Source organism: Leopardus geoffroyi, chromosome X (assembly GCF_018350155.1).
Source record: "Leopardus geoffroyi isolate Oge1 chromosome X, O.geoffroyi_Oge1_pat1.0, whole genome shotgun sequence".
NCBI lineage: Eukaryota > Metazoa > Chordata > Mammalia > Carnivora > Felidae > Leopardus > Leopardus geoffroyi.
Window position 1 is genome coordinate 83,757,887 of NC_059343.1, and position 20,165 is coordinate 83,778,051.

Consider the following 20,165-nt stretch of genomic DNA (forward strand, 5'->3'; position numbering starts at 1 on the left):
ATTCTGATGGGTGTTAGGTGATATCTCATTGTAGTTTTGATTTGTATTTCCCTGATTATGAGAGATGTTGAACATATTTTCATGTCTTTGTTGGAAATTTTAACCATTCTAAAGGGTGTATAGTATCTTGTGGCTTTAATTTTTATTTCTCTGATGACTAGTGATGTTCAGCATCTTTTCATGTACTCATTAGTCATTCATCTAGCTTCTTTTGTGAAAAAAAATTGTTCAAATATTTTGCTAATTTTTAAATTTGGTTGTTCATCCTCTTACTGCTGAATTGCAAGATTTCCTTATAAATTCTGTATTCAGTTTTGTTGATATATATGTTGTAAATTTTTCTCTCAGTCTTGGTTTGCCTTTTCATTTACTTGTTTCTTTCAAAGACCAAAGCTTTTAAATTTTTATGATGTCCGTTTAATCAATTTTCCCTTTTATAATTGTGTTCTATTTAAATAATGTGCTGCTTAAACCAAGGTTATAAAGACTTTCTCCTCTATTTTACTCTAATAGTTTTATATTTTTTAGGCTTTTCATTTTGTTTTATGAACCATCTTAAGTTAATTTTTGTGTGAATGTGAAGTAAACCTTGGTGTTCATTTTTCCCATATTATATCTGACTAATACAACACCATTTGTTGAGAAGACTTTCCTTTCTCCATCCTATAGCTTTTTTATCTTTGTCAAAAATCAAGTACTTATGCATATGTAGCTGTATTTTTGTACTTTCTATTCTGCTTTACTAATCACTATGTCTATCTTTTCACCAATATCAAATTGTCTTGATTGCTGTAGCCTTAGAGTAAGTCTTGAAATTAGGTAGGGAAAGTCCTGCAACGTTGTTCTTCTCTGTTAAAATTGCTTTCAATATTCTAGGTCCCCTGAATTTTCATATAAGTTTTAGAATCAGTAAATGATCTATTTTTAAGCCTGCAAGAATTTTTTTTCCTTTTCAATTAAGATTTATTTTTTTAATTTAATTAATTAATTTATTTTTTAAATATGAAATTTATTGTCAAATTGGTTTCCATATAACACCCAGTGCTCACCCAAAAGGTGCCCTCCTCAATACCCATCACCCACCCTCCCCTCCCTTCAACACCCCATCAACCCTCAGTTTGTTCTCAGTTTTTTCTTTAATTTTTTTACATTTATTTATTTTTGAGAAACAGAGTGAGACAAGGTGTGAGCGGGGGAGGGGCAGAGAGAGAAGGCGACACAGAATCTGAAGCAGGCTCCAGGCTCTGAGCAAGCAGTCAGCACAGAGTCTGATGCGGGCTCCAACCCACGAAACTGTGAAATCATGACCTGAGCCAAAGTCAGACGCTCAACCAACTGAGCCACCCAGGCGCCCCTGATCTGTTTTTAAGAGTCTCTTATGTTTCGGCTCCCTTCCTCTCTAACCTTTTCTTTTTTCCTTCACCTCCCCCATTGTCTTATGTTAAGTTTCTCAGGATCCACGTAAGAGTGAAAACATATGGTATCTGTCTTTCCTATATGACTTATTTCACTTAGCATAACACTCTCCAGTTCCATCCACATTGCTGCAAAAGGCCATATTGAATTCTGTCTCATTGCCACGTAGTATTCCATTGTGTATGTAAACCACAATTTCTTTATCCACTCATCAGTTGATGGACGTTTAGGCTCTTTCCATGAATTGGCTATTGTTGAAAGTGCAGCTATAAACATTGGGGTACAAGTGCCCATATGAATCAGCACTTCCTGTATCCTTTGGATAAATTCCTAGCAGTGCTATTGCTAGGTCTAGGATAGATCTATTTTTAATTATTTGAAGTACCTCCACACTGTTTTCCAGAGCGGCTGCATCGGTTTGCATTCCCACCAACAGTGCAAGAGGGTTTCCATTTCTCCAAATCCTCACCAGGATCAATAGTCTCCTGATTTGTTCATTTTAGCCACTCTGACTGGTGTGAGGTAGTATCTGAGTGTGGTTGTGATTTGTATTTCCCTGATGAGAAGCGACGTTGTGCATCTTTTCATGTGCCTGTTAGACATCTGGAAGTCTTCTTTAGAGAAGTGTCTATTTATGTTTTTTGCCCATTTCTTCACTGGATTATTGGTTTTTTGAGAGTGGAGTTTGGTGAGCTCTTTATAGATTTTGGATACTAGCCCTTTGTCCGATATGTCATTTGCAAATATCTTTTCCCATTCCGTCGGTTGCCTTTTAGTTTTGTTGGTTGTTACCTTTGTTGTGCAGAAGCTTTTTATCTTCATGAGGTCCCAGTAGTTCATTTTTGCTTTTAATTCCCTTGCCTTTGCGGATGAGTCAAGTAAGAAATTGCTACAGCTGAGGTCAGAGAGGTCTTTTCCTGCTTTCTCCTCTAGGGTTTTGATGGTTTCCTGTCTCACATTCAGGTCCTTCATCCATTTTGAGTTTATTTTTGTGAATGGTGTAAGAAAGCGGTCTAGTTTCATTCTTCTGCATGTTGCTGTCCAGTTCTCCCAGCACCATTTGTTAAGAAGACTGTCTTTTTTCCATTGGATATTCTTTCCTGCTTTGTCAAAGATTAGTTGGCCATATTTTTGTGGCTCTAGTTCTGGGGTTTCTATGCTATTCCATTGGTCTATGTGTCTGTTTTTGTGCCAATACCATGCTGTCTTAATGGTTAGAGCTTTGTAGTAGAGGCTAAAGTCTGGGATTGTGATGCCTCCTGCTTTGGTCTTCTTCTTCAAAATTACTTTGGCTATTCAGGGCCTTTTGTGGTTCCATATAAATTTTAGGATTGCTTGTTCTAGCTTCGAGAAGAATGCTGGTGCAATTTTGTTTGGGATTGCATTGAATGTGTAGATAGCTTTGGGTAGTATTGACATTTTGACAATATTTATTCTTCCAAACCATGAGCACGGAATGTTTTTCCATTTCTTTATACCTTCTTCAATTTCCTTCATAAGCTTTCTATAGTTTTCAGCATACAGATCTTTTACATCTTTGGTTAGATTTATTCCTAGGTATTTTATGCTTCTTGGTGCAATTGTGAATAGGATCAGTTTCTTTATTTGTCTTTCTGTTGCTTCATTATTAGTGTATAAGAATGCAACTGATTTCTGTACATTGATTTTGTATCCTGCAACTTTGCTGAATTCATGTATCAGTTCTAGCAGACTTCTGGTGGAGTCTATCGGATTTTCCATGTATAGTATCATGTCATCTGCAAAAAGTGAAAGCTTGACTTCATCTTTGCCCATTTTGATACCTTTGTTTTCCTTTGTTGTCTGATTGCTGATGTTAGCACTTCCAACACTATGTTAAACGACAGCGGTGAGAGTGGACATCCCTGTCATGTTCCTGATCTCAGGGAAAAAGGTCTCAGTTTTTCCCCATTGAGAATGATGTTAGCTGTGGGCTTTTCATAAATGGCTTTCATCATCTTTAAGTATGTTCCTTCTAGCCCGACTTTCTCGAGGGTTTTTATTAAGGAACGTTGTTGAAGCCTTTTCTGAATCGATTCACAGAATCATATGGTTCTTATCTTTTCTTTTATTAATGTCATGTATCACGTTGATTGATTTGTGAATGTTGAACCAGCCCTGCATCCCAGGAATGAATACTACTTGATCATGGTGAATAATTCTTTTTATATGCCGTTGAATTCAATTTGCTAGTGTCTTATTGAGAATGTTTGCATCTATATTCATCAGGGATATTGGCCTGTAGTTCTCTTTTTTTACTGGGTCTCTGTCTGGTTTAGGAATCAAAGTAATACTGGCTTCATAGAATGTGTCTGGAAGTTTTCCTTCCCTTTCTATTTTTTGGAATAGCTTGAGAAGGATAGGTATTGTCTCTGCTTTAAACATCTGGTAGAACTCCTCTGGGAAGTCATCTGGTCCTGAACTCCTATTTGTTGGGAGATTTTTGATGACTGATTCAATTTCTTCACTGGTTATGGGTCTGTTCAAGCTTTCTATTTCCTCCTGATTGAGCTTTGGAAGCGTGTGGTTGTTTAGGAATTTGTCCATTTCTTCCATATTGTCCAGATTGTTGGCATATAATTTTTCATAGTATTCCCTGCTAATTGCTTGTATCTCTGAGGGATTCGTTGTAATAATTCCATTTTCTTTTTTTTTTTTTTTCAACATTTATTTATTTTTGGGACAGAGAGAGACAGAGCATGAACGGGGGAGGGGCAGAGAGAGAGGGAGACACAGAATCGGAAACAGGCTCCAGGCTCTGAGCCATCAGCCCAGAGCCCGACGCGGGGCTCGAACTCACGGACCGCGAGATCGTGACCTGGCTGAAGTCGGACGCCCAACCGACTGCGCCACCCAGGCGCCCCAATAATTCCATTTTCATTCATGATTTTATCTATTTTGGGTCATCTCTCTTTTCTTTTTGAGATGCCTGCCTAGAAGTTTATCAATTTTGTTTCTTTTTTCAAAAAACCAACTCTTGGTTTCGTTGATCTGCTCTACAGTTTTTTCCTTTTATTCTATATTGTTTATTTCTGCTCTGATCTTTATTTTTTCTCTTCTTCTGCTGGATTTAGGCTGTCTTTGCTGTTCTGCTTCTATTTCCTTTAGGTGTGCTGTTAGATTTTGTATTTGGGATTTTTCTTGTTTCTTGAGATAGGCCTGGATTGCAATGTATTTTCCTCTCAGGACTGCCTTCGCTGCATCCCAAAGCGTTTGGATTGTTGTATTTTCATTTTCATTTGTTTCCATATATTTTTTAATTTCTTCTCTAATTGCCTGGTTGACCCACTCATTCTTTAGTAGGGTGTTCTTTAACCTCCATGCTTTTGGAGAATTTCCAGACATTTTTCTGTGGTTGATTTCAAGCTTCATAGCATTGTGGTCTGAAAGTATGCATGGTCTGATCTCAATTCTTGTATACTTATGAAGGGCTGTTTTGTGACCCAGTAGATGATCTATCTTGGAGAATGTTCCATGTACACTAGAGAAAAAAGTATATTCTGTTGCTTTGGGATGCAGAGTTCTAAATATATCTGTCAAGTCCATCTGATCCAGTGTATCATTCAGGGCCCTTGTTTCTGTATTGACCATGTGTCTAGATGATCTTTCCATTGTTGTAAGTGTTGTATTAACGTCCCCTGCAGTTACCACATTCTTATCAATATGGTTGCTTATGTTTGTGATTTTTTTTATATATTTGGGGACTTCCGTATTTGGTGCATAGACATTTATAACTGTTAGCTCTTCCTGATCGATAGACCTTGTAATTAGTATATAATGCCCTCCTTCATCTCTTGTTATAGCCTTTAATTTTTTTTATAGCCTTTAATTTAAAGTCTAGTTTGTCTGCTATAAGTATGGCTACTCCATCTTTCTTGTGACTTTCAGTAGCATGATAGATAGTTCTCCATCCCCTCACTTTCAATCTGAAGGTGTCCTCAGGTCTAAAATGAGTCTCTTGTAGACACAAATAGATGGGTCTTGTTTTTTTATCCATTCTGAAATCCTATGTCTTTTGGTTGGAGCATTTAGTCCATTTACATTCAGTGTTATTATGGAAAGATATGGGTTTAAAGTCATTGTGATGTCTGTAGGTTTCATGCTTGTAGTGATGTCTCTGGTACTTTGTGGTCCCTGCAACATTTCACTCAGAATGCCCCTTAGGATCTCTTGTAGGGCTGGTTTAGTGGTGATGAATTCCTTCAGTTTTTGTTTGCTTGGGAAGACCTTTATGTCTCCTTCTATTCTGAATGACAGACTTGTTGGATAAAGAATTCTCGGCTGCATATTTTTTTCTGTTCATCACATTGAAGGTTTCCTGCCATTAAATTCTGGCCTGCCAAGTTTCAGTAGATAGGTCTTCCACTAGTCTTATGTTTCTCCCTTTATATGTTAGAGCGTGTTTATCCCTAGCTGTTTTCAGAATTGTCTCTTTATCCTTGTATTTTGCCAGTTTCACTATGGTATATCGTGCAGAAGATCCATTCAAGTTACATCTGAAGGGAGTTCTCTGTGCCTATTGGATTTCAATATTGTTTCCTTCCCCATATCAGGGAAGTTCTCAGTTATGATTTGTTCAATTACACCTTCAGCCCCTTTCTCTCTCTCTTCCTCTTCTGGAATTCCTATTATATGGATATTGTTCCATTTGATTGCATCACTTGGTTCCCTAATTTCCCCTCATACTCCTGGATATTTTTATCTCTCTTTTTCTCACCTTCGTCTTTTTCCATAGTTTTATCTTCTAATTCACCTATTCTCTCCTCTGCTTCTTTAATCTGAGCTGTGATTGCTTCCATTTTATTTTGAACTTCATTTAAAACATTTTTTATCTCCTCATGATTATTCCTTAGTCCCTTGATCTCTGTAGCAATAGATTCTCTGCTGTCCTCTATACTTTTTTGAAGCCAAGCGACTAATTTTTTTTTTACTGTTATTCTCAATCCTTGTTCCGTTATATTGCTTAAATCTTTTTGATAACTTCGTTAGCTGTCTCTACTTCCTGGAGTTTCTTTTGAGGAGAATTCTTCTGTTTCATCATTTTTGATATTCTCTGGTGTGGCAGGGAACTGCAGGGCTCTTCCCCTGTGCTGTCTGGATTTACTTGTGTTGGTGGGCAGGGCCGCAGTCAGGCCTGATGTCTGTCCCCAGCCTACCACTGGGGCAACAGTCAGACTGGTGTGTACCTTATCTTCCCGTCTCCCAGAGGCAGGACTCACTGTAGAGTGGTGTGGTCCCTGTATGGGCTACTTGCACACTGCCAGGCTTGTGGGGCTACTTTGATTGGTGTATGAGCCGGGGTGGATCTGAAAGGTGCACAGGGACAGGAGGACAGCTCGCTTTGCCATCGGTGGTCCCCCGTGGGAGTGGCCCTGCAACACTGGGAAGGAGGCACACCCGTTGGAGGGATGGATCCACAGAAGCACAGCATTTTGTTTTCGCATGGTGCAAGCAAGTTACGTGAAGGGAACTGGTTCCCTTTGGAATTTCCCCTGGGGACGGGAGAGGGAGATGGCGCTGTCCAGTACCTTTGTTCCCCGCCGAGCTGAGCTCTGTCTTCCAGGGCTCAACACCTCTCCCTCCTGGTGTCCTCTCGCCCTCCCACTCTCCGAACAGAGCTGTTGACTTATAACATTCCAGATATTAAGTCCTGCTGGCTGTCAGAACTCATGCAGTCCAGCCTTTCCGCTTTTGCAAGCCAGACTCAGGGATTCCACCTTGCCGGGTGGGCTGCCCCTCCAAGGCCCTGGCTCCCTCCTGCCAGTCCATGTAGCATGTACCACCTCTCTGCCCTTCTTACCCTCTTCCGTGGGCCTCTTGTCTACACTTGGCTCTGGAGAGTCCATTCTGCTAGTCTTCTGGCGGTTTTCTGGGTTATTTACGCAGATATGGATCGAATCTATGAGGTGATCAGCAGGACGAGGTGAACCCAGCATCCTCCTATGCTGCCATCTTCCCACAACCTCAATTAAGATTAAGCTTACAAGAATTTTTATTGGGATTGTTTTGAATATATATATATATTTGGTGAGAATATATATATATATATTTGGTGAGAATAACTATATTAATAGATTTTCAATATGTGAACATGGTATGACTTCCATTGACATAAATCTTATTAAATTCTCCCAGCAACGTTTTGTAGTTGTCATTATGGGGGTCTTAGGGACATATTTTGTTACATTTACTCCTAGATATTTTATTGGTTTTGTTGCTGCTATATATGGAATTTTTAAATTTAATTTCTCGATTGTTTGTTGCTGCTACTACATAAGAATACAATTTATTTTTTCTATATTAATCTCATATCCTATGGCATTGCTAAATTCATTTATTAATTCTAGTCGCTAATTCTAGATTCCCTGCAGCTTTTTACATAAGCATTTATACCATCTACAACTAGGGACAGTGTTTTTATAAGGAAAAACACAAATAAATGTCTTGTCACAGCAGTCAAGGAAAAGGACAAGGCCCCTGAAAGAAGTTGAAAACTCTGTGTCTTTCACATAGGGTATCTTCTCTCTTTTTTCATTCTTGGAAGTTTCCCACAATCATCACAACTAGTCAAATACAGCTTCATGTAAATGACATATTCAGGTCCTTTCTGATAAGGGGATTTGAAAAGGATGCCAGGGTCCAAGAACTGATTTGGAAAGTAACAAGACATATGTAGAGAGCAATGTAAATGTAACTGGTTTCTGACCATTAGGCCAAACATTTCCAAGTGAATGACAGACTCTGGTCCAGTAGTAAATCAGTCAGGAGGACCAATTTCAGAAGAAAGGTTAGATAAGAACAGGACCACTGGAGATGTGTCCTTTAGGCACTTTGCATCCACTAGCAAGGCTATTATCAAAAAGCAAACAATAACAAGTATTCATGAAGATGTGGAGAATTATAATCTTCATACATTGCTGATAGGAATGTATAACCATGCACTTGCCATGGAAAACAGTTTGGCAATTCTTCCAAAAGTTATACATAGAGCTACCATGTGACCTAACGATTTCCTTGTAGGTATATACTCAAAATAATTGAAAGCATATGTTCACAATATTTGTACACAAATGTTCATAATAGCAAAAGTGCCAACAACCCAAATATCCATCAACTGACAAATCAATAAACAAAATGTGGTATATTCTTGTAATAAAATATTCAATACACATAAAAAGGAATGAAGTCCTGATAAATGCTACAACGTGGGTAAATTTGAAGACACTATCTAAATGAAAACCAAACCTAAAGGGCACGTGTTATATGATTCCATTTATATGAAGTGCCCAGAATAGACAAATCTGTTGATACAAAAAGTAGAATAGCGGTGGTAGCTGGTGGGGGGTGGGGGGTGGGCTTGACTACTAAAGGGTATATATAAAGTTTCCTTTTGGGGTATTAAAAAGGAGAACATCAATAACCAGATGGAACAATTTATTATTAATAAATAAAACAGTTTGATTATCTCCCAATAAAACAAAAATATATAAACAGTAACATGGACATATTTAGGCAAAAGAAGTCTTTTTTTTTTTTAGTGTTTATTTATTTTCGAAGGAGAGAGAGACAGCGTGAGCGGGGAAGTGGTAGAGAGAGAAGAAGACACAGAATCCAAAGCAGACTCCAGGCTCTGAACTGCCAGCACAGAGCCCGACATGGGGCTTGAACTCACAAGCTGTGAGATCATGACCTGATCTGAAGTCAGACACTTAACCGACTGAGCCACCCAGGTGCCCCAAAGTCTTTTTTTAATATAATTTATTATCAAGTTAGCTAACATACAGTGTATACAGTGTTCTCTTGGCTTCAGGAGTAGATTCCTATATTCATTGCTTACATTACAGCACCCAGTGCTCATCCCAAAAAGTGCCCCCCTCAATACCCATCACCCATTTCCTCTCCCTGCACCCCCCCATCAACCCTCAACTTGTTCTCTGTATTTAAGTGTCTCTTACGATTTGCCTCCCTCTGTTTGAAACTATTTTTTCCTCTTCCTTCCCCCCATGATCTTCTGTTAAGTGTGTCAAATTTCACATATGAAAGAAAACATGATATCTGTCGTTCTCTGACTGAGTTATTTCACTTTGCATAATTACCTTCAGTTCCATCCATGTTGTTGCACATGGCAAGAGTTCATCGGGAATACAAACTGGTGCAGCTGCTCTCAAAAACAGTATGGAAGTTTCTCAAAAAATCAAGAAGTCTTTTACTATATGACAAAGTTGACATATATATATGACAAAGTTCTTTTCTTTCTGAAAAGAAATCTGTGTCACTCAATATATTTTTCTCATTTCTTTGTGTTATGCTAACTTGGGAACCAGCAAATTAATGTAACTCCCAGAACTAGGCCTCTCAGCCCAAGGGGGAAGCATTTTATTTCCAACATCCCTCCCTATTAAGAAGTTAATTTCCACCTATGCATGATAAAGCAGGGGTACCATATGACAAAAGTTCGTAACAACCAGTCTTGTCATCTAAGAATAAGGAATATAAGCTTGAATCCCAGGCCTGCCATTTACTAGGTATGTTTTGGACACAGTTAGGAAGTAGATGAGTATGTAATACATGATAATCACACTCCAACATTCCCTTTTCCATAACTATTTAGACTATTTACATCATACTAAGCAATTTCTGATACACCAACATTTTGTGTCATCCATCAGGAGGCCGTAGTTCAGTCAACCAACTGAGCAAACAATAAGAATCTAGCTGCATGAGACAACACATTGAATTTAGAATCTCTGCTATGTGCAAAAATATTGATGAATTCAATTTAATTTATTAATTTAATTGTTTAGCATGTACTACATACCTGGTGCTGTTCTAGGTATTGGGGAATCACAACATTAAACAAAACAGCAAAAAAATGTTTTCATAGAACTTGAATTCCTGTTGGAAAAACAAGACAAAGCTCAGGAGGAAACATCTGAAGGAGGCAAAGGAGTGATCTAGGCAGATATTTGAGGATAGAGTCTTCCAATCAGAGGGAAAAGCAATGCAATGGACCTGAATTGAAAGCATGCCTGAAAAAAAGTAGCTAAAATTATGCCATTTCCCAGCTTTAATATTCTCACACATATTTTCAAGATTTGCCGAAGTAACAAATAAATTGAAAAAGTAGGATTTGTAGGATACCATAATAAAACATTTTTTTTTACCTGCTGTCTATGTAAACCTACTTTTTCACACTAGTTCTCCTGTCCCTTGAGTTGAATCTAGGGTATGTCCCATGACTTCCCTGCATGTCTGTAAGTAAAAATATCCTCCTGTCAGTTGTAGTCACAAAATAGTTTCCGTTCAATTAAGGCAGAAAAGAAATAACAATTGTATAATTGTATAACTTGTTTAACTGGTACCATTATGGCCATATAGTACTGGCACTTTCTATGTTTTGAAGGTATCTAAAGTTAACTCTTTCCCTTGTGTGGTTCCCTTTTTTGGTTCTCTAGGGCGTCCTCCATTGTTGAAAATCTCTTACTTGCTCTTCTCTTGAAATGTCAAAAAAATTAGTCTTGCCTTTTAGATTTCTCAGGGATGAGTTAGATACCTACTGTGTTAACAAGTTATGGGGACACTGAATAGACCCATTGACTTTTTTGTCTTAGGACTGAGGTGACAGTGAAGATCAGCAACTCCTTCTCTACAGTGGAAGCACTCATGAAATGCCAATAGTTCTCGCTAAAAATCCTCTTCAATCTCTGACAATATTTTTGGCCTCTCAAATGTCTTTTGTAGGCTAAAAATGTGTAGTTATCTAGGGGTAACCAACTCAGTATTCATCCAAGTCCTTTGCATGACCTGTTTTTATCACCTTGTTTTACACTTTGGAATTTGACAGTAGTGGAAACCAATTATCTTGAGACCTCAACCAAAAATGTGACTGAAATAGGTTATTTTATATACATATATATATATATATAGAGAGAGAGAGAGAGAGAGAGAGAGAATAAAATTCTGCAATTCATCTGATGTATGAGCTGTCTATTTCATTTTTTATAATTATAGTGTCCTCCCTCCCCACCTGGCATGCCGGGTTATAGATTTAGAGAAAATGAGTGACTGAAGGCAATGGGGAAAGAATGAAGACAATTGGTCTCCCTTGGAAGGTGCCTTCAGACAGGCTGTTACAGGTTTTCAAACAAAGCAGGAATACTCTCACCCATAAAGGGGAAGATAAACTAATTTGGTAAGGAAGACATAGTAAGGAATGAAAGTGGGCTTACTATTAGAGTTCAATTTTTCCCCTTCCTTCTTTTGATCTCCTCTTCCTCCCAAATCCTTGTACTGCTCATTCCTCAAGGCCTAGCACTGACAACACAGCATCTGAGACCATGCTACTTGGAAGTGAACTCTCCTATCTTTGTCATTGATGGGCATTGAGGCACATGGAGTCTCAACCACTCTTATGGTCCTTAACAATGGATAGTCTGTCTTCTTCCTCTTTCTAGTATGTGTGTGGAAGGCAGGGGCTACTTTCTCAGGAAGTTAGGTACTAGGGTAACAGCAGGGGCCCACCCTCACTCTGCCTAAGTGACTTCTGTTAATGTTTAAATTGTGCATCTCCAGAAATCTTGGAAGCTCAGAAGAAGCTATTTGTTTATTGGCTTACAACTACACCTTCTTTCTGCCCACACAAAGTTGGGAGCAGAAGTTTTACTGACTCCTCTTCTGCTTATTCTGCTTACATGTAGTCAGAGACAACATTAACGTCATATTAATGGAATTATTGGCAGAAGATATCCCCACCTTATTATGAAGAAAGTGCTTGTTTTGTGATCAGGTGCTGTGTCCTGAACAATTTCACAGCACATAAGCTCCATTTACATTTGAGTTTAACTTAAACACAACATATTTTATAGTTTTAGATTGGTAATGTATTCATACAATTCAATAATAAAAAAGAATTAAGAGTGTGGTTCAATATTCATGAAACAATCAACATGATATGTCACATCAATAAGAGAAAGGATAAAAACCATATGATCATTTCAATAGATTCAGACAAAGCATTCAACAAGGTACAACATCCATTCGTGATAAAACCCCTCAACAGAGTAGGTCTAGAGGGAACATATCTCAACATAACAAAGGCCTTATATGAAAAACCCACAGTGAACATCGTACTCAGTGAGGAAAAACTTAGAGCTTTTCCCCTAAGGTCAGTAACAAGACAACTATGTCCACTCTTAGCACTTTTATTCAATACAGTACTAGAAGTCCTAACCAAAGCAATCAGACAACATAAAGAAATAAAAGGCATCCAAATTGGTAAAGAAGAAGTAAAACTTTTACTATTTGCAGATGACATGATACTCAATATAGAAAATCCTAAAGACTTCACCAAAAAAATTACTAAAATTGATAAGTGAATTCAGTAAATTTGCAGCATACAAAATTAATTTACAGAAATCTGTTGTATTCCTATACAGAAATCTGTTGCATTTCCATGAAGGAGTGGAAAGTGAGATTAAGAAAACAATTTCATTTATAATTGCACCAAAACAATAAAATATCTATGAATAAACTTAACCAAAGAGGTGAAAGTCTTCTACTCTGAAAACTACAAAACACTGATGAAAGAAATTCAAGACCACATAAAGAAATGGAAAGACATTCTATGCTCATGGATTGGAAGAACAAATACAGCAAAACCTTGGATTGTAAGTAACTTGTTCTGTGAGTGTTCTGCAAGACGAGCAAACATTTCTAATAAATTTTAATTTGATAAATGAGCGATGTCTTGCAATAGGACTAATACGTGATGCCAAACACCACATGATCACAACTGGTTCTGATCACAACTGTTCTCTTTCTTTCTCTCTCTCGCTGCAGGATTTTGGGTGATCGTCATAGTAATGTTACATTTCCATGAAATCCTAAAAAGGAGGCAAAAGGAAGTGTCATTGGATAGATTCCTTGTTAAAGCTGCATGAAAATAAAAAGATTCCATTGAGCCAATAGATAACGGTGATTACATTAGTGGTAGTGAAATTCATCATACACAATAACCTCCTCTGTCTTGTCCCCCTCACATCAGCCACAAAGCTTTTCAAAGGTAAATGCAGGTTAATTTGTTATTTTTTTATATTTTGTATTTTTTATTACTGTGTATTATATTTCTTATAGGGAAATTCACTTTGTTATGCAAGTGCTTTTTATTACAAACATGTTTCTGGAATGAATTATGCTTGCAAACCAAGGTTTTTCTGTATTGTTAAAATGTATATACTACCCAAAGTAATCTACACATTTAGTTCAATCCCTATTAAAATGCCAACAGCATTTTCCACAGAATTAGGACAAACAATCCTAAAATTTGTATAAAACCACAAAAGACCCCAAATAGCCAAAGGAACCTTGAAAAAGAAAAGCAAAGCTGGAGGCATCACAATTCCACACTTCAAGTTATATCATTGAAAATGGTAGTAATTAAAACAGTATGGTACTGGCATAAAAATAGATCAATCAAATAGAATATTAGAAAAATAGAAATAAACCCAATATTATATGGTCAATTAATCTTTGACAAAGGAGGAATGAATATACAATGAGAAAAATACAGTCTCTTCAAACAATGGTGTTGGGAAAAATTGGAAAGCTACATACAAGAATGAAACTAAGCCACTTTCTTTTACCATACACAAAAATAAACTCAAAATGGATTAAAGACTGAGGCAACTGGGTGGCTCAGTCAGTTAAGCATACGACTTCAGCTCAGGTCATTATCCCATAGTCCATGAGTTCGAACTCCGCTTCTGGCTCTGTGATGAAAGCTCAGAGCCTGGAGCCTGCTTCAGATTCTGTGTCTCCCTCTATCTCTTCCCCTCACTACTCACACTCTATTCTCTCAAAAATAAATAAACATTAAAGAGTTTTAAAAAATGGATTAAAGACCAATGTGAGACCTGAAACCACAAAAATCCTTGAAGAGAGCACAGGTAGTAATTTCTATGACATCAACCATAGCAACATTTTTCTAGGTAGGTCTGCTGAGGCAAGGGAAACAAAAGTAAAAATGAACTTTTGGGATTACATCAATATAAAAAGTTTCTACGCAGTGAAGGAAAAAATCAACAAAACAAAAAGGCAACCTACTGAATGAGAGGATATATTTTCAAATGACATACCCATTAAAGAGTCAGTATCCTAAATATATAAAGAATTGATACAACTCAAGACCCAAAAAACAAATAACCCAATTGAAAAATGGGCAGACATGAACAAAGAAGACATAGAGATGGCCAACAGACACGTGAAAAGATCCTCAACGTCAATAATCATCAGGGAAATGCAAGCCAAAACTACAATGAGATATCCCCTCACACTTGTCAGAATGGCTAAAATAGAATAAAAAAACACAAGAAATAGGAAGTGTTGGTGAGGATGTGGAGAAAAAAGAACCCTCTTACACTATTGGTGGGAATGCAAAATGGTGCCACCATTGTGGAAAACAGTGTGGAGTTTCTTCAAAAAGTTAAAAATACAACTACTCTATGACCCAGTAATCACACTACTGGGTATTTACCCAAAAAATACAAAAACACTAATTCAACAGGATACATGCACCTTTATGTTTGTTTATAGCAGCATTATTTACAATAGTCAAATTATGGAAGCAGCCCATGTGTGCACTGACTGATGAATGAATAAAGAAGTGGTGTTTATATAGAGAGAATGGAATAATTTTCAGCCATAAAAAAGAACAAAATCTTGGGGTGCCTGGGTGGCTCAGTTGGTTGGGCGTCTGACTTCAGCTTAGGTCATGATCTCGTGGTTTGTGGGTTCAAGCTCCATGTCGGGCTCTCAGCTCAGAGCCTGGAGCCTACTTCAGATTCTGTGTCTCCATCTCTCTCTGCTCCTCCCCTGCTTACACTCTTCTGTCTCTCTCTCTCAAGAATAAATAAACATTAAAAAAATTAAAAAAGGATAAAATCTTACCATTTGTAACAACATGGCTAGAGAGGATTATCCTAAGGAAAATAAGCCAGTCAAAGAAAGACAAACACCATATGATCTCACTAATATGTGGGATTTAGGAAACAAAACAAATAATCAAATAAGAGAGAGAGAGAGAGAGAGAGAGAGAGAGACCAAGAAACAGATTCTTAACTATAGAGAAGAAACTGATGGTTACTAGAGGAGAATTGGATGGAAGGATGGCTGAAATAGGTGATGGGTTTTAAAGAGTACATTTATTATGATGAATAAAAATTTGATGACTTTATTTAACAAAAATATATATTTGTTTTCCTTTTCCTCAGCCCTTCCCTTCTCTTCCTGGACAATTCAGTTCTAACACCATTAGATAGGGAAAAGGAAGATAGGTGTTTTTGCCAGAGGAGAGAACAGAGTTATATTGGCCTGAGCAGGGTGAAGAAGACATCCAACCTGGGCAACCTTGGAGAGAGACTCATTGTAAAGATTTAGTGCCTAAGACTGTAAAGAGAGCTTCCTAGGTAGGAAACTATCCAGGTGAGGAGCATTGGGTTCTTTTTATTTGGTTGAAGAGAGTGTCCATGTGGAGGCAATATGTGGCAGACTTGAGCAGGATTTCAGATCTGAGCAGGGTGAGAAACATGTCCATGCAGAAGCCTGCTAGTAATCTGAAGAGGATACCTATATGGCTCTCAATTGATAAAGATATAGAAATATAGAAATATACATGTAAGTGTGTAAATGCATATAAGTGTGAGTACCTATGTCTGTGTGTGTACATGTATATACAAATATTGCCTAATTCTTTCCACTGAGAGAGCCCAGGGGCCCAGTATGCCAATAGAAACAGACCTAGTGTCCACATCGTGTCTTTTAAATACTATTATTGAATAAAAAGAATAAGAACTCTTGGAGAAATGGCTGATTACATGGTTGTGGTAGGTAAAGAACATAATGAGCCTGGAACATATTGCAATGCCAGAAAACAAAGTGGCAAAAAAATGATGGCATACCAAAAGGACATATAAGGCAGTATTAACAGGCTCCTACAAATCAAATAAAGGACAATATGAGTATCAAATTAAATAATGATAGAAGATAGTGTAATCCATTGGATCAAAAAAAATATGATTCAGTATCTAAATAAATAAATATAAAAATAAACATTTAGATAGTTTCAAAATACCTACCCATAAAATATTTAATAATTACAAAGGGAAAAGACACTGGAATGGTCTGGAAGTCACCACCTTAAACAAATGGTCAAAGAAGACATTGTAAGTAATGGAACAAATTGAAATTGTGTCACCTGATAGGATAAACAGCACACCAAAGCAATGCTTCTGTGATATTCCTGCCAAAGATGCATAACATATGAATCCATTCTAGAAGAATGATCAGGCAAAATCAAATTGAAGGACACTGTAGAAAATAACTGGACTTGTAGCTTCATGAACTTACAGATTCATGAAAGTCAAGAAAAAAATGGAGGGTATATTCTATACTGAAGGAGATAAAGAGATCTGAAAGCAAAATGTAACAGGTGATTCTGAACTAGAATGTCATTTTGCTATAAAAGATATTGTTGATCGCTTCTCGGCCTTTTGGCTAAGATCAAGTGTAAAAGATATTGTTGAATAACTGGCAAAAAAATTATTGGGGCCTGAGTTTAGATGGTAGTAGTATATCATCAGTGTTAATTTTCTGATTTTGATATTTATATTGTGGTTATGTAGGAAAATGTCTTTGTGGGAAATGTATACAAAATATGTTTGTGGTTATATTCATTTTCTACTACTGTAGCATATTGTCATGAATTCAGCATCTTAAAACAACATCTCTTTATTAACTCTCAGTTCTATAGCTCAATAGTCTGGGAGGACTTGGCTAGTTTCCTGTTTAGGATCTCATGAGGTTAAAATGAAGGTGTTGATTGTTCTAGCCTCTTATCTGGAGGGTCAGGGGGAAGAATCCCCTTCAAACTTTATTCAGGTGGTTGGGAGAATTCAATCTCTTGAAGTGGTAGGATTAATGTCCCCATACCTTTGTTTACTTTTCCTCGCTGACTTTTGACAGGGCATTGCTCTCAGCTGCTAGAGGTTTCTCTGATATCCTTGCATTTGGTCCATGCCATTTTCAAAGCCAGCAATGGTAATGCATCCAAGCATTATCATGCATTGAATTTCTCTGACTTTAACTTGTTAACAGTCATATAAATCTTTCTCCTTTTAAAGGGAGTGATTATGGACACCTGGGTGGCTCAGTGGGTTAGGCATCTGACTCTTGATCTCAGTTCACGTCATGATCTCACAGTTCATGAGTTCAAGCCCCGCATGGCGCTCTGTGCTGAGGGCATGAAGCCTGCTTGGGATTCTGTCTCTCCTTCTCTCTGCCCCCACCTGCTCGTGCACTCTCTCTCTCTCTCAAAATAAATAAATAAACTTAAAAAAAACTAATTAAACCTGAAATTATGAGCAAAGCAATAGAAAGCATAAAAATAATTTAATTCTTTAGAGCAAAGAAAGAGATGTTTCCCAAGAGCCTCCAGAAAGGAATACAGCTCTGCCAACATCATTATTTTTTGCAAATGAGACCTATGTCGGACTTCTGACCTAGATAATTGTGAAATAATATAAAACCTTTATATTTAAAGTAATATCCTAAGTTTGTGGTAATGTTTTGTGGCAGCAATAGAAAACTAATACAGAAGAGGAAGAAATCTGTTCCAACTCATTTTACAACAACCAAACCAGAGAAATATAGTACAAATAAAGAAAACAAAGAGTAGTATCCCTTATATTACCAGATTAAATCTCTCTCTCTTTCTCACTCTTTCTCTCTCTCACTCTCACTCTCTCCCCAAGTGGGATTTATTCCAAGAATGAAAGGCTAATTCAATATTTGAAAATAAATCAGCCCACCACATTAAGAATCTAAACAAGAAAAACTCTATGAGCATAGCCATAGATGCAGAGAAATCTTTTGACAAAATACAACATCTATTAATGATAAAAACTTTCAATTAAGTATAAATAGAAGTTAACTTCCACAACCTGATAAAGGGCTTCTACAAAAACATCCAGGTAACATATGTAGTGGTGAGGGACTGAATATTTTCTCTCAAGTCTGGGAGCAAGGCAAGCATATCCACTCTCAGCAGTCACCTTTGACATCATAATGAAAGTCTTATCAAGTGCAATAAAACAACAACAACAACAACAAAAGGAATGAAAAGCATGTAGTTTGGAATGTAAAAATAAAATTATACCATGTAGCACTGTGTCAACTATACTTTAACAAATAAACAAAGTAAAGTTTCCTTCTTGTGGATGACATTATTTTCTATGTAGGAAACCCCAAGAATCAGATATTGGAAAAGAATAAATAAAACAAAAACAACTAGAAATGCATAACCAAAAATATGAACTGCAACACATACCTCAGAACTTACAGAAAAATTAACTCAAAATGAAACAGATATGTAAATGTATTAAATGTAAATGTAAAGCAAAAAATATAAATTCTGGAAGAAAACATAGGAGATATTTGTGTGATGTTGACTTTGGCAACGAATTTTAAGGTGTGACAACAAAAGAAAAGTTTTTATGTATGACATCCGTAAAAGAAAAAAAATGATAAATGGAACTTAAACAAAATGAAAATCTTTTGCTACATAAAAGACCTGTTAAAAGAGTAAAAAGACAGCCACACTGGGAGAAAATATTTTCAGATTACATATTTTATAAAACACATTTCCTGAATATTTTTAAAAACTGTTAAAACACACCAAAAGAAAAAAAACTCAATTAAGAAATTGTCAAAATATCTGAATATATCCAAATGGTACCTAAGCACATATGAAAATATGTTTGATATTGTTAGTCATTAGAGAAATGCACGTTAAAACCGCAATGAAATACCGGTGTACACCTATTGGAATGGATAAAATTGAAAAACTCCACAATTGCAAATACTTGTGAAGATTTGTAACAAGAGGAATTTCCATGCGTTGCTTGTAGAAATGTAAATGATACAGCTACTTTGGATAACATATCCACAGTTTAATATAAAGTTAATCATACATACACTTACCATATGACCCAGGAATCTCAGTTGTATATATTTGTCCAAGTGAATTTCAAGTGTGTATTCACACAAAAACCTGTACACAAAATGTTCATTATAGTATTATTCATAACCACCAAAATATGAAAACAATCCAGATGTCCTTCAACAAGTGAATATATAAGTAAACCTTGGCACATCCATTAAATGGAATACTACTAAGCAATGAAAAGAAACAAACTCTTGTTTTATGAATAAATTTGAAGCATTATGTTAGTGAATAAAATCAGATCTTAAAGGCTGCATATAGCGGGCACCTGGGTGGTTCAGTCAGTTAAGGTACAACTCTTGGTTTCAGCCTAGGTTATGATCTCATGGTTTGTGGGTTCAAGCTCCGCAACGGGCTCCATGCTGACAGCTTGGAGTCTGCTTGGGATCCTCTTTCTCCCTCTCTCTCCCCCTCCCCACTAGTGCTCTCTCTCTCTCAAAAATAAATTAAAATTTAGTAAAAAAAAAAAAAGCTACATATAATATGATCACAGTTTATGACATTCTGAAAAAGGAAAAACTATAGAATCAGAATCAGTTCAGTGGCTCCCAGGAGCTGGGGGTGATGGATGTGACTGATAACAGAGTCTGCACAAGAGAATTTTTAGGGTGGTGAAACTCTGCTATATGTTACTGTTGTAGTTAATGTACATGTTAAAACCCATAGAACATACACC

At 36.9% G+C, this 20,165-nt stretch overlaps 1 long non-coding RNA gene across 2 annotated transcripts in view; it reads right to left on the bottom strand.

Annotated features, from left to right (window-relative positions):
• LOC123594718 overlaps positions 1-19,774 on the bottom strand; it is a 98,139-nt gene extending 78,365 nt beyond the window's left edge. For both annotated transcript variants that reach the window (XR_006710851.1, XR_006710850.1), the window contains exons 1-2: positions 19,468-19,774; positions 10,253-10,329 (exon numbers count right to left, since the gene is read on the bottom strand). This is a non-coding gene — a long non-coding RNA (uncharacterized LOC123594718). The remainder of the gene's footprint in view (positions 1-10,252; positions 10,330-19,467) is intronic.
• Positions 19,775-20,165: the final 391 nt, after the last annotated feature.